Here is a 16,286-nt window from a genome sequence, read left to right on the forward strand (position 1 = left end):
ACTTTGCATAGTCCTTGTTTTTTGTTGTTCAATTGTGTTCAACTTCTTATGTCCCCATTTAGAGTTTTCTTGGCAAAACACTCTGGGACTCAATTTCTTATTTGTAAAGTTATCTAGATGGTGCAGTAGATAGAGCTCTGGGCCTGGAATCAGGAAAACTCATCTTCCTGAGTTCAAATCTGGCTTGAGACATGAGTTGTGCAACCCTGGGCAAGTCACTTAGTCCTGTTTGCTTCAGTTTTCTCATCTGAAAAATGAATTGGAGAAGCATATAGCAGACTACTCCAATATTTTGCCCCAAATGGGGACACAAAGAGTTGGACACAACTGAAAACAACTAAGTAACAAACAAGTCTGGTAGCATATAAAACTGTGATAATACAGCATGATATACTGGAGCAAAGATGTCAAACACATGACCCATTCAACCCACCACTTGCACTCCCAAGTGAGACTGAAATCAGATTAAAATGTAAATGGTTAAAATTGAACAAAACAAATAAAAGGACAATAGCTCATCGATACTATTAATAATGTTTGGTTTTCTAAATAGATAAGCCACCCACAGGGATCCTTCCTGATGGTTTAATAGCTCCAGTCTTTATTTGAGTTAGACACCACTGGTCCAGGGCAAGGGTAGAGGAAGGAGCAATCAAACAGTACTAAAATTACAAGATTAAAATTAAGAACAAAGAAAGTGGTTAGCAAGCAATCCATAGAGCACCTCCTAGCAGATAGCAGTAGATTATGGCTTCCTATTTGTCTGGAGTAGTTCACAGTCACAGGTCATATTTTTTAGCATCTTATAAAAAGCATTTCTGATTTTCACACAGTGATGTGAACTCAGAACAGCCATCCATAGCTTCTTGGTTCTCTGAAGCTTGGAGAGGTTAAATGATTTGACTATATTATACAATTAATATGGGTTAGAGGTGTGACAGGAACCAAGGTCTTTTAACCTCTAAGACCAACATTCTATCCTCTACCATCCACATGAAACCCAAATAGAAACAGAACTCTGAAGGCCACATATTGACTTAGAAAACTACAGATTAATGTTATCTATTTTTTTTGGTCAAATATTTCCCAACTTCATTTTAACCTGTTTCCTTCCACATTTCGGAGTTTTGAGTTTGACATCTGTATAACATGATCCCTTTCTATGAGATAGATGATACATGTATTATTACACCCATTTTACAGATTAGGAAATTAAGTCTCAGAAAGCTGTCTAAGGTAATACAGTTGGCAAGTGACAGACCCTGGTTCTCCAAGTTCAGTTCAAAATTCAGCACTTGTAACATTATACCATACTTTTACTTCTCCAAAAATTCCACTAGTAAATATCTTCTTTTGTAGCTCTATGACCCAGGGCAAAGTAAACCGTGAGACAAAGAACTTAAGAATGAGGGAGCAGGTCATTCTCTCCTTCACAAGAAGTTGTCTTGGATAAAGGAGATACTCTGCAATGAGGAAGCAGATAGGGTGGGAAAGATATTTTCATGTTCTTCAACCCAGCAAATATGAGTTCCTTAGCCCAAAGGGGAAATGAACTCACCATCCTTGCCAATAATTGTTCCTCTTCTAGATGACCTCTGAGTTATTTTAAAACAGCTTTACCAGATAATGTAAGTGTCACATTCTAATATTACCATTTATAAGAATTATCCCCTGGGGGATTTCCCATGGACAGTTCAAGCACAAGAGCTTTGGTCTGAATGCTAAAGATTTTGGGTCCTCCTATAGAGAAATAAATGCTATTGTTGAAAACAGAATAGATTTCTATGGTCCAGTCTTTTGGTTTTCCTGTGAAACCTTAGGCAAATCACTTAGGCCCCACCGAACCCCATTTCCCTCATCTGTAAAGATAATGCTATTTCTAGCTCGTTCTTCACAGGGATGGGGTACAGATCAAATGGTAGAACATAAGTGTTTTGTAAACTTTAATGCAGCACATAAAAGTTGACCTTTGTTATTATTAGGCATTTTGTTTTATCTGGGAAATTTGGGAAATTTGTTTGACCTTTCTGGGCCTTGGGGTTCCTCATCTCTAAATTAAGGGGACTGAATTATAGAAATGCTAAAGTTCCTTTCCAGTTCTAAATCCTATGATGTCTATAAATTCCTTTCTACTACATTCAAGTGAATAGAGGTTTTATTTTGTTTCTCTTGTAGAAATAAAAATGTGCTGGTTGATTATTCTGCTCCAACCTAAATTTTCTAACTGGTTCTAAATCTATGATTCTATAAAATAATGATTTCATTGATCTATATTTTGTCTTATTAGAGTGAATAAAATTTTAAATTAATGCTTTTCCAATTAATAAGCATTTCTCTTCTTTCCTTCATACCCCCTCTTCCCCTGCCCCTCAGTTAACAAGGAAGGAAAGAAACAATCATTTCTTAAGCACTCAATCTGTGCTTACACTACACAAAGAATTTTACAAATATTATTTTATTCAATTTTCACAACCACCAGGAAAGTAGAAAGCATTATTCTTTTACTTTTTGTAGTTGAAGAAATTGAAGGAAGCAGAGATTAAGTGACTTGCCCATAGAGTAAGTGTCCAGGCGAAATTTGAACTCAGGTCTTCCTTTAAAAAAAAAAAAACCCTTACCTTTTGTCTTAGAATAGACACTAAATATTGATCCTAAGGCAGAAGGACCGTAAGGGCTACACAATTGGGGTCAAGTGACTTGTCCAGGGTCACAGAGCTGGGGTATTTGAAACTAGGTTAGAACCCAAGTCCTCTAGGCTCTAATCCTGGCTCTCTCTCTCACCATGGTACCTAACTGCCTCTGAACTCTGATCATCCTTACTCCAGGCTCTATGTTTTATCTACTGAATCACCTAGCTACTTCTAGGGAGCAGGGGAAAGAAGAAAAAAGCCACTCTTGTTACAAATATGCAGAATCAAGCAAAGCAAATTCTCCCATTGGCCATTTCCCACCTCATTTTGTCTCACCATGTATTTTGAGGTCATACCCTTTCTTCTAGGAAGTAGGTGGGAAGTTTCATGCTAAATCATTTGGAATTATGGCTTGTCATTGAGCTGATCAATAATAACAATAGTAATAACAATCATGATTATTATTATACAATAACTTAAAGGAACACAATCTGACACTTATTAGCAGATGTACTAAAGATGAAAGATATAGATAGTTCCTTAGTATTTTGGTTATGAGTAATATTAGTTCATTTTTATAGTAATATACAGACCATTTTCTTCATAGGACTTAGCAGGTATGTAGGGCAAAAGGCCAACTGAGATAGCATTTAAAAAACTCTTTGCCAACCTTAAAGGTCCCAATAGAAATGCTAGTTAGTTAGCTATCAGTTTTGTTCCCATTGCAGAAATTAGGAAACTGATATACAGTGAGGGTAAGGGATTACTTAATATCTCATAGCTACTAGGTTGCAGAATGAGAACTTGATCATAGACCCATTGACTCCAAAAGCAATGCATACCACAGCTGCTTTCCCCAAAATCCCTCCCTTCTTTCTTGATACTAATGCAGTTTCACAAGAAACTGTAAGAATTCAGATTCTAGAACTAGGATGGGATAATCAGGGCTTTCCCCCCCCCCCCCCGAGGAAAATTTATTACTAGAGGAACAACTGAGCCTAGTGTCCAGATAGTTGGTTAAAAAAAAAGAAGCCCCTGGATGGTAGTCACATGCTCTATATAAACTTCTTCATGATCAGTCCCATCCTGCTACAACATGGCTCAGTAGTATTGACCTCAAAGTGTTAAAGGATCTTTGCTTTCCTACCTACCTTTCCACTATAGTCACACAAATGAATGGAAGTTTTGCTTTATGTCTCTTGTTCTAGGGAAATAAATTTGTCTGTTAATGACTCTGCTCTAGCTCAAATCTTCTAAATCCAAAGAGCTCCAATTCAATTCATTTAAACATTTTTTAAGTGCAGAAATGTAAGGCACTGTGCTAGGGCTCTAGGGAAACATACCAAGCTGAAAAACAACATGTTCCTTGCCCTTAAAATGTTTCTAGTCCAATGGGGCAATGCAATCATGCAAAAAAATTGTAAGAGAATACATAAATGCATAGGAAAGATCAGAGTGTGCTGAAAGAATTGAAAGAGGGATCACTTATAGATTTTCAGGTACTAGGGGAGATGGGATGTATCTAAGAAGGCTTCATGGTAGAAGTGGTACCCAACCTGGATGCTGAAGGAAGGACAGGATGTTCATAACTGGAGGTGGATGGAGAAGCAGAGATGGGGGAAGAAAAAGGAGATATTTCACAGCATTGGGTATGGAACAAAGGTAAATAAGAGCAGTACAAGATCTTAGAAGTCTGAATAATACAGTTTGAATAGAGCAGAGAATACAACAAAGGAAATAGTTCTGCTATACCACTTGTTTTGAAAGTGAAAGTTTGCTCCAAAATGATTGTTAGTGAAAAATTTGAGTGTAACATGAATTTCACATTTGCTTATGCATAATTTCATCTGTGAAAAACATGAGTAAATGCAGAAGACTGTGTCCAGCTGAACTGAGCCATGTAGGAATACACAAAACACAGATCTACACACACTTCAAACAACTAGCAGCTACTTGAAATCAGTATTTGTTATCTTTAAGGTTATGTTGTGTTATTCTTTTACATTTGTGTTCATAGACATATACTATATATACTACATGTGTATGTAAATAGTCATTCAACATCTCAAACATGTCCAAGCATCCTCTTTCAAAAACATCAAGAAGTTTGTGCAAAAGGAAAACTTTAAATTTTGAGAAGCTTGAAATAACAAAGCCCTTTGGAAGAATGAGACTGTACATGATCTCCCAAACAACATGCATAAGGAATCCACGCTGCAGACCCTCAGGGGCAATACCACAAAAATAAAAGAAATGTCTAAGACTGGAAGTTCTGTGCCCCTAATACTATTTTCCTCACAAGCCCAGTCTGTTATATTGCATGATTTTGCACAGAGTAGTGAATTTTAGGAATGCATATCTTGTGTTATAGCAGAACTGACTGTACTATTTAATATGGCTAGAAAGACTAGGAGGAGCCAGATTTTGGTAGAAATCTGAGTTTGTACTTCATCTTTAGACCAGTGTTGGTGAAGTAGTGGCACGTTAGCTGAGCTGGCACGGGGGGGTGGCTAGTCCGTTTTCCCTCTTCCCAGATCCCAAGGACATTTTTTGCATGCCTTGCCCCTCTGTCTAGCTGCCCAGAATGAGTACTTCATCTGCTCTCTGGGGTAATGCAGGTTGGGGGCCAGGGAGAAGGGGTGCCTCATAGGCAGTTTGAAGTTGCAGTTTGGGCACACGAATTTGAAAACCTTGGCCAATGCTGCTTTAGACAATGGGTAGCCATTGAAGATGTTTGAGCACAGAGTGATATGGTCAGAGCTAATTAGGAAGAGTATTTTGGCATTTCCCTAAAGAATCATTTGAAAAGGGGAAAGTCTGGAGAGAAGCAAGGGAAACCAGTTAGGAGGCTATTGTTATCTGTATGAAAGATGGCAAGAGCCTAAAAGAGGCAGGTCGCAATGGAAGTGGAAAAAAGCAAAACAATACAAGAAAGCAGAAGCCAGGTGATGGCAATATTTATTAATATAATATTTATTATATTATATTATATTATATTATAATATTTATTAGAGGTATTATTCTAATTTTATAGTTGAGGCAATGGAGACTCAGAGATTACAAGGCTACTGCTATTACTAGTCGTCAAGGTCACACAACTAGTCCATCTGATGAAGGACTCCAGATCCCCTCTATCTACTAGACCATAATTATCCAGAATTATCTGATGACTAAGAAGTGAATTCTCATAAGGCTCTATGAGGGGAGATGCTGACCTACTTCCCTGATGAGCCAGTTGCAGGGAAAAGCCAGTGAAATCACCAGGCTTCCTCAGTGACTCAGACAGACCCCAAATTGTGTGTCACATGATCAAGCAGACTTGGAAATAGGGTCCTGGTCCTGTGCAACAAGAAGATCTTTCTCTATGAGGCTTCCTCCGAAGTCCCCAGGGAGTCATTGATACCACCCCCTCTTGGTTCACAGCATCAGAGACTTGAGTGCTGGAAGCACCTTGGTCCAACTATCCAACATCCTCATTTTGGACAGTCAATAAGTGTTTTATAGGAATGAAGAAACAGAGATGAAACCCATAGAACCAAATGACTTCTCTGAGGTAATTCATTAAGTAAGTAGCAGAGGTAAGATTTGAAACCAGTTCCTTAACTTCCATGGCCAGTTTTCCCTCAGCACTGCCTCCAGATCCTTTCTTCACTCATTTTGTTCAGGCTTAGGTATACCAGCTGGTATAAGAATTATTTGCTTTGGGTCTCGACTTTCACTTCATTTGTTTTTCCATTTCCATTTAAATTAATTTATTTTACCATCTGTCTTGGAATCAATACTGTATATTGGTTCTAAGGCAGAAGAGCAGGAAGGGCTAAGCAAAGTCACTTGCCTAGGGTCACACAGCTAGGAAGTGTCAGAGGCTAGATTTGAACCCAAGACTTCTAGTCTCTAGCTCTGGCTCTCAATCCACTGAATCACCTAACTGCCCCCAAATACTCTTAAAAAAACACAACAAAAAAAACCTTACCTTCCACCTTAGAATCAATGCTATGTATTGTTTCCAAGGCAGAAGAGTGGTAAGGGCTAGGCAATAGGGGTCAAGTGACTTGCCCAGGGTCACCCAGCTAGGAAGTGTCTGAGGCCATATTTGAACCCAGGACCTCCCATTTCTAGTCCTGGCTCTCACTGAGCCACCCAGCTGCCCTTGGGACTCCATATCTTAATAAGCACCTGCCCTCAAGTGCCACTCTCTAGCTCAGGGGCTCATTGAGGAAATAGGAAATTCTTTGTGCTTTCCAACACTGTATTTTAAATAGTAGATAGAAAGCCAGGACTTATAGGGAGCTATCTTTCCTTCTCCTCCAAAATGGGTCTAAGGAAATTTAAAACAAGGAATAAAGAAGTAAAAGGGTTTTGTTCTGTGGTTTTTTACCTCTTCCCCTTTCAGAAGCTTTTTTGACCATGGTATCCCACCCTTCTTGCCTTTGGTTTTCTGTTCCTTCATGGTACCCATTGGCCATTAAGGATCTTCTACTAAACTAGCTTTCCTGGGTAAAACCCTGTTCTAGTGATGTTTCCTCCTTCACTTACATAATAATAATAATAATAATAATAATAATATCATAATCAAATCTATTACGCCCCCTTCTATGTGCCAGGCACTGTGCTAACACTGAAGAAACAAAGAGGCAAAAGACAGTCCCTGCCTGCAAGGAGCTTACCATCAAGGTGGGTGGCAGGACTGGGGGGAATAACATGCAAGCAAATATATCCAAAGCAAACTATATATTGGATCAATTGGAAATAATTAGCAGAGGGAAGGTACTGGCATTTAGAGGAGTCAGAGATAACAATGGCTGGAATTTGTACATTTTAAAGTTTGTACAGAGCTTTACATATGTTTTTTTCATATGATCATCATAACTATGGAAGGCAAGTGCTATTACTTTCCCCATTTTGCAAAGGAGTAAATTGAAACTGAGAGAAGTTAAATGACTTTTCAAGGGTTACACAGCTAATAAGTTCTGAGGCATAATTTGAACATAGTTGTTCATTCCAAATCCAATATTCTATCCACTGTACTTACTACCTAGCTTTCTCCATCAAAAGTTACTTGTATAAAACTTTGTTCTCTACCAGGAAACAGCCAGAACAATTATTCTAATTCTAATTCTTTTCTACTGGTGCAATGGAGAAATAGTGTCATGGAAGCAGCAGACATGAGCTTGGACAGACTTGGAGAGAGAGCGGAGGATAGGAGAACCTGGAGTGCTATCTTCTATGGGGCCATGAAGAGTTGAACACAACTGAATGACTGAACTACAAAAAAGTTAAATGAGGAACATGGAGTCAAAATCAATATTCAAATCCAGGTTTCCTGACTCCAAGAATAGTGCAGTGATAATAGCTGCTATGGGGCTAATGTGTTATCCATCTCAGGTCAATTTGAAGTTTAAGAGAGGCCTTGAGGAAACAGTGCCTTAAACCAAAAGGATGGGAGAGATTATTTCCCCAAGTGAAATTTTCATGTTCTTCTAACCACCTAGTCTTACCTGCCAGGGTTAGTTCCTTAATATTTAATAAATATATGTTTATTTACAATGAACTGAATTGCCCGAAGGACCAACTCTGTTTTTCTATCCCCTTCCAGAAATGTGATAGAGCCAACTAGGAGCCAGCTCATATGAGCTGATTAGAATATTTTCAGTGTGAGCATTTACACCTTGGAAATTAACCACAAGTTAGGGTTTGGTTTATTGTTTTATTTGATTGTTTATTTAAGAAATAAGACATTTTATTATTTATTTAAGAAAGTGATGGAGAAAATGTTAATGATGTATATTGAACTTAAAACAGTGTAGAATATATATTCGCTCTCCCTTTCAGAGTCATGGGTTAAACATCTACCAACTTACCTCTGTGTCTTCTCCCTCTCCTACTATGACTTTTTTTTGTTGTCCAGTCCTTTTGGTCGCATCAAACTCTTCTTGAACCCAACTGGAGTTTTCTTGGTAAAGATATGGGAATGGTTTGCCATTTCTTTCTCTAGCTCATTTTTACAGATGGGAAAACTGAGGCCAACAGGATTAAGTGACTTGCCCAGGGTCACCCAGCTAGGAAGTAGAGTTCTATCCACTCTGCCATCTTGCTGCCCTACTATGGAGCCAAGTAGAAGGAGTCTTGAGAGAAGAATAAATGTTGATGGGAGCTACAAGAACAACAGTATATTTCTGACTATCTTTACTCTCTCCATTCCTCCTGTTCTTCATGAATTCATGTTTTCTTTTCTTCAAACCCCAGGTCAAACCTCACTTCCTCTATGAATCCTTTCCTGGGCCCTCGTCGAAGCCAGCCCCCCACCCCAATTCGTAATATGATGGATAGGTCTTAAAGTAGAAGCAACATTGGTACTAACTCCTCATTTTACAGGAATAAGGAAACTGAGGACCAGATTTGAGCAACATCATATAGCTTGGAGTCCTCTGTCTCTAAATCCCATGCTCTTTCCATCATGACTCCTTTAGCATAGATATTAGGAGCACTGCCAGGAAAATATCCTGTTTTTGCTAGCACTAAGTATATGCCATGTTGGCATCTCAAATTATTTATCTTTCGTATATATAGATATAGATGTAGATATGGATGTAGATGTAGATGTAGATGATGTAGATATATGCCCCATTTGCTCAACTAACTTTCAGGGAAGAACTAGTGCCTTAGAGATCTTTATTTCCTTAGCACCCAATATATTGTTTAGTTCATTTGTTTTTCATTCATTTGTCATGCCTGACTCTTTGTGTCCCCACTTGGAGTTTTCTTGGCAAAAAAAAAAAAAAGAGTGATTTGCCATCTCTTTCTCCAGCTTATTTTACAGATGAGAAAACTGAGACAGAGTTAAGTGACTTGCCCAGAGTCACACAGATGGTAAATGTCTGAGACCAGATTCAAAGTCAGGAAGATAGTCTTCCTGCCTCTGTGCCTGGCACTTTATCTACTCTATTTACTGTGCTACCTGGCTCAGATTTGTTTAGTTCATAGTAGGTAGATGTTTGTCAAATGCATGAATTTTTATTGATAATGGTTAGAATAAGTGGCTACCCATTTCAGAGGGGAATCTCAGCAGTATCAGGAAATGATTGCCTTTATTTTTTTTTAATAAACCATTATTTTGACTTTGGGCAAATCACTTCATACTCTGGGCCTCCAGTTTCTTCCTTGTAAAACAGGAAAGTTGGACTCAGTAATCAATAAATTTTGTAGCTCTTGAGTCCTCTGACAAAATGAAGGGACAGAGAAATCTTTCAGCCCTCCTCATGACCTCCATCACTTCCCTATCTGCCCATTGGGCAAGGCAGGAAGTGGCATCTCTACAAAACAAATGATCAGAAAATTTAGACCGTTAAATGGATAACATAGGCTAACAGCATGCCACTGAAGAAAGAAAAGAGTTTTGTAGGAGGTGGAATGAGGCCTAGGTTATTGAGATTGACTGTTAGGAGAGAATTGCTCAATTTCCCACCTCATTTTTCCATTTTAGACAAAGACAACGTAAGTGAGGCCAACTTTTTTCCTCATTATAATCTACTGATCTCTATCACTAACATGTTAGCAATGTTCAGCCCTTGTGACTGCATCATTCAAACATTTATGAATCAGCGAGATGTTTCTAAGAACTTATTTTCCAATTGTTAACTTTATTATAATAATAGCATACCTCATATACAAAGCCGATGTTTAAAACCTAAATAGAACAACCCTCGATTGTGTGGGAGGCATATATTGCTCTGGTGATAAACTGGAAACACAACCACTGACTCATACACCATATTTCTTTCATTTTCATTTTGGGTTACCTCTGTTTCTGCATGTCCTAGACTGTAAGATTTAGCTTGAAATACAAGTTCACTGAAGGGAATATGAAAGAAGCAAGAGGAAGGGGACGAAGGCCCCTTGTTAGGGCGCCTCTTCCCTCATGACCATTTGCAGGCTGAAGTCCTGAGGGAGAGAAATGATTCTTGGCTCCTGGAGCAAATCCAATCAAGCTTCCAGTTCTTCAGTTCTCTACAGAATTTTTCAAAAGAAATGGGATATTCCTGATTAGCAATAAAAGTAAAATCTTAACAGGAGGAAGTGGTTGGCTTATCATAGGTTTAAAGCTAGAAAAGACCTCGAGACCATCTAATCCAATACTTTCATATTTCATATAAGGAAACTGAGGTTCTGGGTGAGTAAATGATTTGCCCAACGAGTGTCAGTTGTGGGAGGCAAATCCAGGTCTTCTGACTACAATGTCAATACTTTTTCCTTTTTACCACACAATTTTTTTCTATATTTCGACCTAATTTTTAATATAATTGAAACCTGAAGAGTAATTAACATCTTAAATGGAGAAGTTCCTTTAGGATAACCAGGTTTCTTTCTTTTTAATGCTTTACTGATGCTTTTTGTCTTTTGACATCACTGTTACATCAAAAATAAGTATTCCCGAACATAAAACCCTGTCTTGTAGCAAAGAGTTAAAGAAAACAAACTTATATATTCACCATCTCTGACCACAAATGTAGCTTTCTGCACCCATAGTCTACCACTTCTTTATAGACTGCCAAGTCTGGAGTCAGGAAGACTCATTCCTGAGTTCAAATTTGGCCTGACCCTTACTAGCTGTGTGACCCTGGACAAGTCACTTAACCCTGTTTGCCTCAGTTTTTCCCATCTACAAAATGAGCCAGAGAAGGAAATGGCAAACCATTCTAATGTCTTTGCCAAGAAAACCCCAAATGGGGCTATGAAGAGTCAGACATGATTGAAAAACATCTCAGCAATAACATGAAAAAGGCAAAGAGGTGGTAGGGGGAGGCACTAACATTTGGAGGAATCAGGAAAGGCTTTGTGTAGAAAGTGAAACTTGAGCTAAGCCTTGAAGGGATCTGGGGGCTCCAAGGTCAGAGGTGAGGAGGGAGAGCATTCCAGTCATGGGGGACAGACTGTACAAAGGCACCGAAATAGGAGATGGAATGTCATGTACAGGGAACAGCAAAGAGTTCATTTTGGCCGGAGTTGAAGAGTAATGAGCCTGGAAAGATGGGCTGGATCCAAGTTATCAAGGGCTTTAAATGACAAACAGAGGAGTTGATATTTTAACATAAAGGCAACAGGGAGCCACTGAAGATTATAAGTAAGCATATTTTGGACTTCTGTACACTTGATAGATACCAATCAAGTAAAACAGGAAGAGAACTATGTGAGCACATAGTTCCAATTTCATCATGGAAGAATCAAAACTCCCCTAACCTCCATTATGTTCAGTAAGGTCACTCAGTCAATAAACATTTACTAAACACCACCTACGTGCCAGGCACTGTGCTAAACTCTGGGGATACAAAAAAAAAAGGCAAAAGACAGTCCTTGGCCTCAAGGAGCTCACATCTAATGGGTAGAGTGCCAGGAAGATCTGGATTTGAATCCTACTTCTGGCTTAGTAGGTTACTAGTTGTGTGACCTTGTCATCAAATCACTTAACCACTTAGATGTTACTAAATACCTTAACCTTTCTCTTTTTTCATCTGTAAAACTGAGATAAAAATAACTAGTACCTACTTACCAGTGTTGCTGTCTGAGTTTCAAATGAGATAACATGTCACGTGCTTTGCTAACTTCAAAGTACTATACAAATATTAGTAATTATTCTTTTTATCTCAATATCTCCAAACCATTGTGGATGGAGCCTTAGATTCCAGTACTCTTTAACAGTGAAATAAGTATGAAATAGGGAAATATGCTTCTTGAAAGTCACAAGTAAAGGAAACTCTTTCCATTAAACCCTCTCTCCTACTACAGTCAACTCTTTAGGAATTGGGGGCTGTTTTGTTGTAGCTTTTCTAAAACCATGGCTTCTCTCCCTCTTTGATCTCAGTGACTAGTGACTGGTCATTTTATTGTTCCTAAGCAACTTTATCAGTAAAGTGAACAGAAGAAGTAAGAGAAAAAATAAGGAGTAGTTAAAAGTGGAGGGTGGGGAATAAAACCATTGGTTTGCCTAGTAACTAGAACTATCCATAGATGTCTAGTCTTCAAGATCTGGCTGCATTAGATTCCTTTGTTTCTAGTCTGAAATATCTTCCCCTCTTCTCCTGACTACCCAATCTCTTATCCACAGCCCAGCCTCAAAAAGCTTTTTCCTAGTCCTTCCAATCTTCTGTGATCACTCTCTTTTCTGAACTCTCACTACATGCACAGCCTGTACCCAACAATTTAACACTGGATTATATGCTATCATTTATAGCTTACTCATTATTCAATAAATAAATATCTACTGCATACCTACTGTTTTCCAGGCGTCTTTCAACTGCTTTTCTTGGTAATAGACCTGCCTCGTTGATTAACTCTATAAGGATGAGGCTCGGGTCTCGTTCAATTCTATTTAACAAACATTTTTTGATCACCTACTATGGGCAAGGCACTGTACTAAGCCTTCAGGTACTAAGATGAAAAACAGAACAGCTCCCACCCTCAAAGAGATTACAATCTGGTAAGGATGAAGGGTCCCAAAAATAACTATGTTGATTACTTAAATTAAAATGATTTAAGTGTTTAGTGATGTTCTCTGGATTCAACTTCCAAAAGAGGGACCAACTACATGCCCACCTCTCAGTAGTCTAGAGTTACTGCTAAAGAATTAAGAAAGTCTTTTTCTAATGATATCAGCTCAAACCACCATCCTAAAGTGTTCTCTGCCCTCCCCTAATCCCCATTTAGTCAGTAATGAGTAGCATTCTAATTCTGTTTAACTAATTATTATCAATTAGCTTTTGAAAAACGATATTTATTTCAAAAACATAGCAGGAACAGATGCATAAATATTTCTCCCTAATATCTGTGAGGTAAAATCTCCCCTAGAGCATCCTCCATGAAGAGGGATCATATAAAACAGTTTCTAGATGTCATTCACTCCACTGAGTTAACTTCCAAATGTGCCATGGCTGCTAGGTACATAAGTCTGCCAGATGAAGCTAAGCAGGTCACTCAGAACTTCATTCCTTGCCATCTGCCTTCTGCATATCCACACACTGACTCAGGTATCCAGACTTCTGGGAATTGACTCTCCTGATGTTTCAAAGCCACAAGTTTGTGGCCATCCAGAGTCTTCCTCACTTAAAAGCAGGAAGATTAGATACAACAGTGATGGAAGCAACAGCAAAGCCAGGAGCTTACAAGTCACATCACGGCAACCCTTTTGAAAAGTTAAAAGTCTGAGGTCTCTCTCTCCCTGCTGAGGGCTTAGTCCTTGCCTCCTCACTTAAACATGCAAGGCAGGACAAAGCTAGAGCTAAGACACCCATCTTGGCTAAATAGTGCTTTTCGAACGCATCCCATTCTAACTAGGTAGCCGATCGGTCTCTAACCTTATCACATCTGTCTATTGCCTCATCACATAGTTAGCAGACTGGAACCCACTACAAACCATCTGTGTCTACTCTAAATCAAGAAAGAGAGCACTTTCACTATGCATTATCATGCCTCTCCAGAAGCAGGTGCTTCAACCTCTTCCATAAGTATATTTATATCAGTCCCATCCCTATGAAAAGTAAATGACGGATAGAAAAAATAGTCCGACAGAAGCGAAGGTGGTATGTATAATTGGAAGGGAAGATGGATCTGAGAAAGCTTCCTGGAGGAGTTGGCATTTGAATTGGACCTTGAAGGAAAGGAAGGAAATCAATAGCTAGGCATTGTTGGAGAAATGGTTGAAATAAAGGAAAGAGGGAGATCTTTCCCAGAATGGAATATCATTTAAAAAAATAGGAAAAAGTCAGGACAAGAGTATGGAAGAATGAAAAGTTTATCATGAGCAGAATAGAATGTTTGAAACAGAACGCATAAAGGGAAGTACCTTGAAATATGGCTAGTGGGGTGGGTTCTAGATTATAGAAGGTCTTGAGTGGCAGGCTAAGTAAGAAGTTTTTATTTTATTTTCTAGGCTGGGAAACCATCAAAAGGTTTTGAGCACAGGAGTGGTAGTCAGACTTGTGTATTAAAACATTTTAACAGTTTTGTAAAGGATAGATTGGCAAGAACACATGGAAGCAAAGAGACCAGTTAAAAGGGAATTAGTCTGGATGAGAAGTGAATTGGACCTCAACTAGAGCTAGAGTAGCCTTGGTATGAAGCAGAGGACAGAAACAAGAATATCTGAGGTAAATTCAATAGAACTTGAGAACTTTTCTTGAACTCCCACAGGACATATTTTGATGGATAGATATAAGCTCACCTGGATGACTCATCCCCAGCTTGCAGGTCTCCCTCTCCCCACCACAACCACCCCCCACCATACCCCGTCATTGCATTACAGTTTCAAGGACAATAAATCATCAATATATTTTGGGACACATTAGAAAGGTTCCCAAAGCTCTGGGGTTTTGGCTCAGTCAATAACAGGGCTTTTGTAATTGTGGTTATGGCAGATTGTAGAATAATTGCAGATTTGGCAGGGGGGGACAGTATCTCAGAGAGCTATGGTATCTGAAATTTGTTAACGCTGAGAAGTTTTTATGAAATTCATGAGTTTGGAGTTTTGAACTGAAATCATTTTTAAAAGTTTGTTGTTGTTGTTTTAGGGGAAGCTAGATGGCACAGTGGATAGAGCACTGGGCTTAGAATCAGGAAGACTCATCTTTATGAATTCAAATCTGATCTGAGACCCTTACTAGCTGTGTGACTGTGGGCAAGTCACTTAACCTTGTTTATCTTAGTCTCTCATCTGTAAAATGAGCTAGAGAAGAAAATGGAAAACCACTCTAGTTTCTTTACCAAGAAAACCCCAAAAGGGATCATGAATTGTTGAATATGACTAAAAATGACCGAGCAACAGCAACAACTAAACAATAACAAGCTTTTTTTGAGACAGGGATAAATGGGGACAGTATTCAAATATCTCCTGAGATCTTGGCACAATGAGAACTTCCCATTTCCAAATAGGAATCCATGAGAAAAGGCATATATATAATTTTATTTTTATTGTCATGCAGAACACACTTCCATATTGGTCATTGTTGTAAGAGCAAAGTCATACATAACTAAAACCCCCAAACTAAACCATAAATATACTGATGTGAAAGACAACTCCAACAGTTCTTTCTCTGGAGGTGGATAGCATTCCCCATCATAAGTCTTTCAGGATTGTCCCAGATCACTGCATTGCTGAGAGTAGCCAAGATTTTCACAGATAATTATCATCCAATATTGCTGATATTGTATACAATGTTTTCTCAGTTCTGCTTATTTCACTCTACAGAGGAAAGACATATTAAAGAAAATATTCCTTGAAGAGAAAAAAGTGTCCTGGGGATCCTATAATGAGAGAAAGTCATAGAGCAGTCACATTGTGACTCTGCTGCTAATTCCTTCACAGTCTAGTACAGTAAATTCCATGCAAGGAAGTAGAGGTGATCTAGAGCCTTTCCAGAACTACTCCAAAACCTTTTAATTCTTTAAATATTCATCAGAAAGTGCCTACTATGTGCAAGGTACATGCAAAATATTATACTAGTTCCTAGAGTCTGGATTTTTTCTTTGTTTTGATCCAGATCTGTGACTTCATTGATGTAGGGAGCTCCAGAGTAAGAAAACTCCTTTTACCAATGTTCTTCCTTCCTTCCTTCCTTCCTTCCTTCCTTCCTTCCTTCCTTCCTTCCTTCCTTCCTTCCTTCCTTC

Source organism: Gracilinanus agilis, chromosome 4, assembly GCF_016433145.1.
Source record: "Gracilinanus agilis isolate LMUSP501 chromosome 4, AgileGrace, whole genome shotgun sequence".
In the NCBI taxonomy this organism is placed as follows: Eukaryota; Metazoa; Chordata; class Mammalia; order Didelphimorphia; family Didelphidae; genus Gracilinanus; species Gracilinanus agilis.